A 10,570-nucleotide genomic window follows, 5' to 3' on the forward strand; every position below is an offset into this window, starting at 1 on the left:
TAAATTGAACTTTAAATTTGAAGTTTCAATTGAACTTTAAAGTTGAAATTTAAATTGAACTTTAACTTTGAAATTTCAATTGAATTCTAAGTTTGATATTTCAATTAAACTTTAAATTTGAAATTTATGTTGAATTTTGAATCTGAAACTCAATTTGAACATTGAATTTGAAACTCAATTTGAACTTTAAATTTAAACTTAAAATCCCTACACCGAAAATGCGCTTCAAATCTCCACGTTTGACCACGTCCACACTGAATCTTCTTCTTATACTGATTGCGGTCTCAACTACAAGTCAAGAATATTTAATTTTTTTCACTCAAGTGTCATGAAATTCTTGTGAGAATATTTTTTTCTTTTTATTTTATTCAATCTTTCCTTTCAATTTATGAAGAAAGAAACAAAAAAAAAAAAAGTTTCAATGAGACATAAAAATGGGGGAGAATAAAATTAAAATCTGACATGAAGTTCTTTTTTAATGCTTTGTTAATTATTTTAATTTGTGTTACTTTATAAAACAGAACTGACAAAAAAAATTAAAACGAAATTTTCTTCACCAACAAACGACTTGAGCGCATTATCATATTTGCGTAGATGATTCTGTAGGTAGTCAAGTCATGGATCACAAAAAAAAAAAGTTTTTCTGTTGACACTTCACATTTATTGTCAGGCGTCTTACTTTTGCTTTTCATCACAAAGCATGAAATTGCTCTGAATTTTATATTTCTACAGAAAAACCTGTCCGGAATGATAATGAGAGTAAAGTTAGATTGACTATTGATGATGCTAATCAATCGACAGCACCGACACGGCTGTTTCATTTGTGGATGGAGAAAATAGTTTGTTAACTATGTGATTTAGTTTACTAATCAGTGATTTTATTGTGTGAGATAATTGAAGTCATTTTTAACGTATTTTTTGTGATTTTGAATTGATTTCTTTGTATAGTTTTGTACCCCTTGTAAATGGATTTTTCGTATTTTAATACCCTTTTGTGTTGACTAAACGGTAAGCAATTTCATCCAACAATTAATCATAATTAAAAACGTTTTCTATTTAGAGCAGCTACAACTCTTTTGTGTTGGCTAATTCACAACAATTCAATAGATGAATTTAGCATATTATCAGATTTTCTAGCCGGACAAATTTATCATCACGGGAACATCTTGACATTGAACCGCTTAAAAACAAGGGAAATAGACAAAGGAAAATTCTGAAAATAGAATAATAAAAGTTCTGAAAGCAGGTATGAATAAAAGCTATGAACAAGAGACTGTTTCTTATTATCAAATTCTCGCAAAAATAGTCTTTTGTTCTAATTTGATAGAAAGGTTAAAAAGCAATAAGATTGTATAATAAAAAAAATCACTTAATCCGTTCAGGAAGTTCTCGTTGCTGATTAAATGAACGAATAATGTCAAAAAAGAAAGAAAGAGTCGAAAATTAAACAGCTGATCAAATAACATGCTTGATGGAATGTTAATCGTTTCTGACAGATTTTTGATAATGATAATAAAACTGTTATTTAGCAGCGCTCAACTATTACAACATAGCAGGAGCTTGTAAAGCATGTCGATGAAATACAAAAAAACGTACAGAACTGGATATAAAATTTATAAAAAAAAAGATGCAAAGAGTTGTTGAATTTAATTGCGACAGATATGTATGTAAAAGTTCTCGTTACAACAAACCTCGATGAAGATGACATGCAGTTGAATTACAATGTAGTTAGGAAGATTGATAGGTTGTTGATCGGAAGCGCATACTTCTATTTCAAAGTAGGATTAGCATAAAGATACAGCAAATACTCGCAGAATGTCATTTGACTGCTATATAGTTGGTGCAGCTAACGCATAGACAATGATAATGCTCACAGAGCACCATGATTCCTTCATGCCATCATGCTCCTTGTGTCTAAGGGAACCGTGAGTCCTAAGTGGGTTAATAAAGTGGCGCAACCTGTAGTCATTACCATTTGTGTGTTTAACTTCAAAAGGCGTACATAACCTATAAATAGCATGAAAAAGTGTAGGCAGTTAAGCAGCTAAATGCCTAGTTGGTTGAATAGGTTAGGCAATTGGCTCAAATTTAGGACAGTAAATCGAAGATCGTCAATTTGAATCCAATCCTCTGAAAATTTGTTCTTTTTCTGAAGTTTAGATACTTCGACTGTTCAATGTACGATATCGAGCCTGAATAGAAGCTCTAAGTAAGGTTGGTCTAAGAAACTTGTCAGAATCTTTAAGTGTGATGAGAAACAAAGCGACGAGAGCTACTTGATTGAATATTGAATTATTGTCATTTCTACGTCTTGTGCTTTTCTAGTTCCATGGAATGATGCAGCTATAAAGCCAGCTGCAGTCGCAAACTAAGGATTCCATAGATTACAATTGATCTGTAAGACCAGCAAATCACATAAGTCAACATTTCTACCCAACTTACAATAACATGCCGTCCAATAACCCTCTCTCCGACTAATCTACGACATCTTTTGATTAGCACAATTAACGATCAGCTGACAGACAAACATTAACGACATCACATTACGAAAATGTGCTAAAAATAATATAAATTTTCTAGAATCAGAACGACGAACAATTTTTGTCTAAAAAGTGTATTCTTTGACTGGGGATATTTAAAAAAGGCGACATATTCGTTGACGATAATGGAGCTATGTTAAATGGAAATTGCAATCATATTTCCCTTCCTTTTTTTGTGCATATATGCTATATATGAAATAAAATTATATTTCATTCTATATCTCTTGCCATTTTTTTTCATCATCATAAATGCAGATTTTGTTCTGTGTTCTTTCTACAATGAGTCATTAAAACTTAATGACAATGCACGTATATTATGTATGTTTTTTCAAGGGAGACAGCTATAGATGAGTTTTTTTTTCTTATTGCCGTATGATGCAATTAAATTGTTATATTCACTTTCCCATTCACTATATTCCTGATATATTTCATTACATTATGTATGATGATTTTGTCATTTTGTGGATAAAGAACAAAGTCATCATTTTTATCAGCATCAAGAAGAAGAACTAGACAATTGTAGTAAAAAAATGCTTTTTACTCAAAACGTGTCTTATGCTGCACCTGGTTTATTCATTAAGTTAAATATTTTTTTTATAATAAACACGTAGAATCTTAGCTCATTTAAAGCATCAACATATTTCTTTTTGTGTATTTGTTACGTTTTTTTTTGGTCTTCGCCACTACAACCACTTTAATAAAACTGTTCTTTCTTTAATGTTGAAAAAGAAATTGAGAAAAGAGAAGGAGAAAAAAAAGATAGAAGAAATTCAAAAGAAGCAAGCAAGAAGTTTATGGAGATTATTCAAAGTGATGTGACGCGGTTTTTGACTAGAGTTGTGTTTTTGGAGTTTAATGTTGGAATGTTTGAATTTTTTTTGTGTTATTTCACTGAATTTAATATAGAATCTACAGCGTGGTGACTGAGGAGAGCGATAAGAACTTTATAAAGGCAAATCCGCCAAAGTAAAAGTGGCTGAGTGAATTGAAAACAGACCTGATATTTTTAACCTTCTTTAATGAAAACGTGGGTTTGATTCCTAATTCTGAATCATTGCATTCATTGGTAGTTGGCAGAGTAACTCTTAAAATAAATCTCAAGTAAATAAGTTCGAATCTCATATTAAGACTCTATGATGAAAGCCATGATTTTAAAGAGCAGTATACGAATCGAGGTTAAAATCAGCCGTCATGGCATCATCATAGCCACTTTGCGTTCAACAAAGACGTAGCGGTGCCCTGGCGAATAGTTTGACTTATTTTGGGAATTTCTCTGAAGTATTGAGCTCCTGTTTAGTTACTTTGTAATATTTGGAACACTAACAGAGCATACTTACCTAATTAGTGAGGATACTATCAATTTGAATGAGCATGGTCAATTTTGTGGGTATAATCATGCTCCTTGTCATTTCAGATGTAGTCATGTGAACGTATCATTTCAGTGACAGCAGCACCAGGTCGATGACCTTGTCGATTTGAATTGAATTGGTGCTATATTAAGATAGCAATATATAATTAGAAAGCTTACTTACTAACTGTAACCATCCCCCGTCTTTGAGCCTAGGTTACTACAAAATGCCTTCCATCTGACTCTATTGCTGACCGAATCACCAAAACATAATTAGAGTATTAAAGTGAAATAAAATTTTACAATATTAAAAAAGCATTTAAAGCAAGTGAATTCCCCGAATTTAAAGCAACAGATGAACTCCTTCTAAAAGAGAACCCATAACAAAAATCTGTTCCCAATAATCCCAAAAACTTTTTTTCAAACAATTCCCAATTTAACAAAGAGTTTCGCATTACAAACTCAACAAGTAAGTTCAAAAATCCAGCAGACACACTAATTACTTATTAATATCATAAAAATGTTCCTTTAAAAGCTAGCAACATTGATTCATTCAATTAGTATCATAGGATTAAATTTCACAATCACCAACAGTAAGGTTTCCAGCTTACCAACACTGAATATTAAACGCTCAATGAAGCATGTAACGTCATTCAAGAACGTAACCACAGAAAAAAAAAGTCTTCTTACATGCTGAAGAGTTATTTGCTTTTTTTTTCTCTTACTTTATTTTTTATTCTCATTTTGTGCTTCCTGTAGTTAAGAGGTGAAATCGCGATGTTGTAAGCAACTCCAGAAAAACTTTTTCGTGTGATAATTTTTTTTTTTTTGTATAAAATTTGATAAAGTCAAGTGAAAAAAAAGGAAAGAAATTCTTCAAATAAGGAAGAGAAGTTGGAATTAAATATAAATTTAAAGGAATAAGCAAGCAAGCAAGAAGAAGTGAAATAAAATAGAGGAATTCCAATTTATGGACGAAAAAAAAAAAGAATAAAGTTTTTAAATGCAAACAAATCTGATAGAAGTGAAGTGAAGTTGTATTATATGTGATACGAGTGCTACGAAGCGATAACTTATTCCTTCATCATCATCATCACAACATAATAGCTACATTTATTGTGCTATAGTTAGTTCTTTTCTATAGCCTGAGAAAACATGAAAATGCCATTTGGATAAAACGGACAAAAGTTTTTCATTTTTTTTTTGTTGCTACTCGAATTATAACTGGTGATTATCGACATCATAGCAGAAACTTTCTGTTCTTCCTTTTTCCCTTCTAACTTTTTTTTATGTGATTTTCTGAACTTGTAAAACTATCGGAAAAAAACTTGACCGCTCATATCGGAAAGGCATTCATCATAAAAATTAATGGCTATACAATTATTTTCTTTCCGTTAATTAAATACTTTTTTTTTGTTCCTTGTTGTTGTTGTAAAGACACTGACAAATTAGATGAAGATGGCGAATTGTACTCAGAGTTGGCATTAGATTCTGTCTTATTTGGCATTGTTCTATCAACTTCCAAACTTCCAAATGAAGAAAAATTTCAAATTTTGTAGGGTTTGACTGTAATTTTGTATGAAGTTTAGTCGACTTCGTGCTCAGTTTTGTAGACACTCCGAGCAGCACAAATCGGTTAATTGATTAATAATCCGGTCCCACGCCAGCGTGACATTGACTCTGACTTCGTGTCGAATTCGGTTTAAATCTGGCACCATTCTAGAGTCACGCCGGACTGGTGCCACATTTTGGACTAATTAATCCATTTGTGCTATTCGGGCATGTCAATCAAGTGGATAATATAATTAGAAATTAGGCGCAGAAGAGTTTAAGGAGTTCAATATGAATAGAATCTAAATTTGCTAGGAATTTTGGGGAAAAAAATCAAAAATTCCAACAAAAAAAAATTAGAAACAACAGCTTCAAAAGGTTTCTGGTCTCGCTTCTGATTCCAAATGACTAGCAAATGATTATCATAGAGACACAGTTTTAGAATGTGGTAATCGGGAAACATTATCAAAAGTGATTCTCTCCTTAGATCAGTGCTGTTTAAAATGTGTGCCGAGACATCAAATTGAATCGAACATTCTTGGAAGTATTAAGAATCGCATGACGTTTGTGGTTTTGGTAGTGACTTATCTTCAAGGTGTGCCTTGGACAATGCTGATAAATACACAACTTGACACAGCTTGTGCATATTGAGAAGCCTTATTAATAGTTATCATCCACATGTGATCATTTGTCGGCAATAGTTAGGATATCAGCAGTAAATTGACTTTACGGATGCTGTACTTTGTGGACTACAAATCTACAAAAATCCGATTTCTCAGCTAGTAACAATCTAGTAATAGACGGATATTTGCATAGATTTTACCAGAAAAACCAGTCTCCAACATGCCAACTCTGAACACTACTTAATGAGCTATCTCTTATGCGTCATCCATAATCTCTCGAAAAGAATTTCATTTCCTCAAAGTAGGACACGACAAAAAAAAAAATTGCAAGAAAAAGAGCTTTAAACTCTCTCACATTTACAATTTACACAACTATAAATATATAAAAAAAAATCTATATCAAGTTCACTGTCAATTAAAGGTCAGGCATGATTGTATTAGTATCTGCATGTGAAGAAGCAGAAAAAGCAAAAGAAAAACTCTACACATAAGTCTCATGCTGTGCTGCGGTAAACATAACTTTCATAATAGATACAACAAGAATAGGTAGAATGCTGAGGAAAATAATAAACCTTAATTATTCCCTTTTTTTTTTGAAATTCTTTTCATGCTTTAGTACCTTCAGCAATCAATGCGCGTATATCTTTCTATCTCATTCTTGCTTTATGATTATGGCACTTTAAAAGAACACAAAAAAATATATAATAATATCTTTCATTCACTGTTATGGCAATATATAATCATCGTCGTCATCATCAACATCGCTCGTTGTCGAGCTTGCCATTGTCATCATCTTTCATTTTCATTTAATTTTGCTTTTTTTTTCTTGTTTTTATTTTCTCCTTTTCAAGAATCTCTGTATTTTTTATATTATTATACACCATTTGATAGAGTTAAAAGTCTCTTTATATGTGTAGCATAAAGTTATTTATACATAGATTCATATATGCGCATGTTGAAGAAAAACAAGATTTTCTAGTTTCTCGAATTGCATTTTTAATTCTACTAATGCACTACGGATGGATATGAAAATCAACAAGTTTCTCTTACTCTTCATTAAGTCTCTTCATAGAATTTTTTAGTTTTGCATCTTCAAAAATGTGTATAAAAGTTGTACTTCTGGATGTTGAACATATTAACGCAATTTTTTTCATTTTTATTACAACAAATTACTTACTTACTTTCTGTTAATTATGTTGTTGAGATTTAATGAGTCAAGTATTTGCGGAAATTCTTGTTGCTCTTGGGATTTTATGATTAGGAAGTTTGAAGGGAAATGCAATTAGTTATTTTTGCTTTTGATGTGAATTTTAGATGCTGAATGCACATTAGATGCGAGTTTTCGTTACTGAATGCACTATTGATGCAAGATTTGTTACTGAATGCAGTTCTGATGCAAAATTTTGTTACTGAATGCACTATTGATGCAAAATTTATTACTAAATGCTGATTTGAAGCGAAATTTCTTACTGAATGCAGTTATGATGCAAAATTTTGTTGCTGAATGCACTTCAGATGCAAAATTTTGTTACTGAATGCAATTCTGATGCAAAATTTTGTTAATGAATGCACTTTAGATGCAAAATTTTGGTACTGAATGCACATTTGATGCGAAATTGGTTACTGAATGCATTTTTGATGCAAAATTAAATACAGAATGCACTTGTGATGCTAAATTTTGTTACTGAATGCACTTTTGATGCAAAATTTTGTTACTGAATGCACTGTTGATGCAAAGTTTTTTTATTGAATGCACTATTGATGCGAAACTAGAAAGTTTCATTCAAATTTTGTTACTGAGCAGATTGTAAACCAAAGAACAGATTTTAATCTCAAACCTACTTGCAAAAACCTGTTTATAGTAATTTATTTCCCATTATTGAACTAATTTTTCTTGCAAATGCTCAAATAAACCCGGAATTAATTTATTTGTCTGTTGTTGTGTAATGATTAACCATTCGATAAAAATCAATTTTAATGAGCCATAAATGTCTAAGAAGAATTCTAAACCAGCATAATTACAATCTGAAATCTACATGGACCACCAAGCTTAATCTTCATCCACAAGACCGTGAAGAAATGCGCCACACCATAAAAATTCGTTCCACAAAATTACTCAAAAGTGATTATACAAATGCATTAAAATGTCTAACAAAAGTGCAATTAAGAGCTTTTCCTAACTTATGTCTTGATGATGAAGATATTTCCATTTATCACAAAAGAAGACTAAAGAATTTATGCAAATAAGAATGTGCAGCCTTTTTGTCATTTGTACGACTTTATACCTTAGTGAAATATTTAAATCTATCTGCACATACGTACGAGAGCAGCTGATGTGAAGAGATGAGAGACTATAAAGTAGAATACACGCGTTATGTTGTGTATCACTTTTTTCATACGAAACAGTACCCGGATTATAATTGAAAACTATTTTGCGGTTTTCAAAATATGGTGAAAAACTTTTTTCATTTCTTTCTCATCTCTAAATTGTTCTCAATTCTTTTTTACTCTGGCCACAGCAACACGATAATAAATATAAAGAGTAACGGACGAGCAGTTACTGTATTTAGTATTCATTGAATAAAAAAAAAGTATTTTGGTCAGAAACGTGTGATAAAACTATGAATTTAATCACATGTGAAACCCCTCAATACTTTTTTCTGGCTTCTCATCAATCAATAAATTCAATTTTTGGCTCTTTTGGGAATGGGTAGCGATTAAATCAATTTTTTTAGGTTAGTTTCCTAAAAAAGGTATGGAAATTGATGGATGATTTTTGTTCGCGTCTGAATTTGGCATGAGAAAATTTAACGGTTATCATTTTCGGCAAATATTTGAGCTTGCGGGTGATAAATTAGTATTTTTTCTTTTTGCTTCAATAGTGAGTTCAGTGAAAAAATGATGCAAAAATTTGCAGAGATTTATTAAGAATATTTCATGAAGTTACGGATAGCTTCCTATTCAGAATTAATTCTGTTTCAAATTTTTCGCGTCAAAAGTGCATTCAGTAAACAAAAAAAATTGCTTCAAAAGTGTATTCAGTGAAAAAAATGATGAAAAAATAATTAGACACTAACTGTAAATGATTTTGATGCTATAATTTTGGTTCCTAATTCAAAACTATCTTCATAATTGCTTTTGCATCAAAAGTGTATTCAGTTACAAAAAAAGATGCAAAAAGAGTATTCAGTGCAAAAAATATTTAAAAACGATTCCTTGTACGAAAAATGCATTCAGTGACAAAAAATCTACCTCAAAAGTGCATTCAGTAACAAAAAAATTTGCAAAAAAATTCCAGGCATCTTTCTCAAACCTCAGGAATTTACAAAACCAGACCAATACAGATATTAATCTCAAATTGAATATTTCCATCTCAAAACGACATTCACAGAATTATATTAACCTCAAAAAAATAATAATCAAAATTCTTGCTGGTACACCCACAGTTAGTCGAACAGTCATTAAAAAATGTTCAAGAATATTAATCAACAATAAAATTTGGAACAGAATTGAAAGCAATTGAGATAATATGAAGTTATCAGTGTTAACAATAGCAATGCTAATCATTACAAATGTCTGTTCTACATTTAAACATTGGAAGCAAGTTTCTCCAAAAAAATGAAAATTGATAATAAAAAGTATTTTAATGCTTTAATTATTCCTGTTTCGATTCTTCTTGCTGCCATATTTTAAATGAAGCTTCATCAGATAGCAGCAACAAGCAACACATTGTCTGTTTTTACGATCATTTTTTTGAAGTTCAATTGAATTTTTCTTTTGTGTTTGATTGACACTATTACGAAGGAGGGATTATTGTCATCGCAATAATATTTTTCGTTCTGATCGTAATATTTATTGCATGATAAGATGTTATTGCACTGAATAAAAATATCAATTCTCTGTCCTTTTTTTCTGTATGACCTAGATTGAGTCATATCATTCCGAAAAAATTGCACTTAAATTTGATAGCCGGCATTTCGAATGTGTACAATCCAGAGACTGTACAGTGTAGATTGCTGTTGCTGATTGAATTTATATAAGTATACTAAATTTAATCGTATCTGTAGTAATCGAGATTTAAGGAGAACAGTTCACTTGAGCATGGAGATTCTTGGAGAGAACTTTATTCATTTTAATGGAAATCTTTCCTCTTTGCTGTATTAACTCGTCAAAAATAAGAGTAGATAATCTAACATTTTAACCCTAACATTTTGAAATACGTGTTTATATTCATTTTCGGTTTAGATTTTCTTTGTTCTGGAAAATTTTAATTGCTAGCTTAATGTGGATTCTGTGGAGAAGCAAATAAAGCTCATGAATTGTGCAAAATTCTGCAATTGTTCGAAATCCTTTGGCCAAATGGATTTTGATTTTTATTTTTTGAGGTTAACTTCAAGTCATTAAGTTTAGTATGAAGTTAGCTGCAATATTAATTTCTCTTATTTGTTTACATTAATTTCTATCTTAATTCAAGCTTAAATTCATAAAATAGAATAGTAAAACGAGTT

General features: G+C 31.0%; 1 protein-coding gene across 3 annotated transcripts in view; it reads left to right on the top strand.

Moving 5' to 3' along the window:
• The first annotated feature begins 4,650 nt into the window (after window positions 1-4,650).
• LOC139091282 (serine-rich adhesin for platelets) overlaps window positions 4,651-10,570 on the top strand; it is a 38,739-nt gene continuing 32,819 nt past the window's right edge. For all 3 annotated transcript variants that reach the window (XM_070641283.1, XM_070641284.1, XM_070641285.1), the window contains exon 1: window positions 4,651-5,115. The gene's annotated coding sequence lies outside the window, so the exon portion shown is untranslated. The remainder of the gene's footprint in view (window positions 5,116-10,570) is intronic.

The sequence above is a fragment of the Chironomus tepperi genome, unplaced genomic scaffold, assembly GCF_022539635.2.
Source record: "Chironomus tepperi strain 1889 unplaced genomic scaffold, CSIRO-AGI_Ctep_v1 contig_244, whole genome shotgun sequence".
In the NCBI taxonomy this organism is placed as follows: Eukaryota; Metazoa; Arthropoda; class Insecta; order Diptera; family Chironomidae; genus Chironomus; species Chironomus tepperi.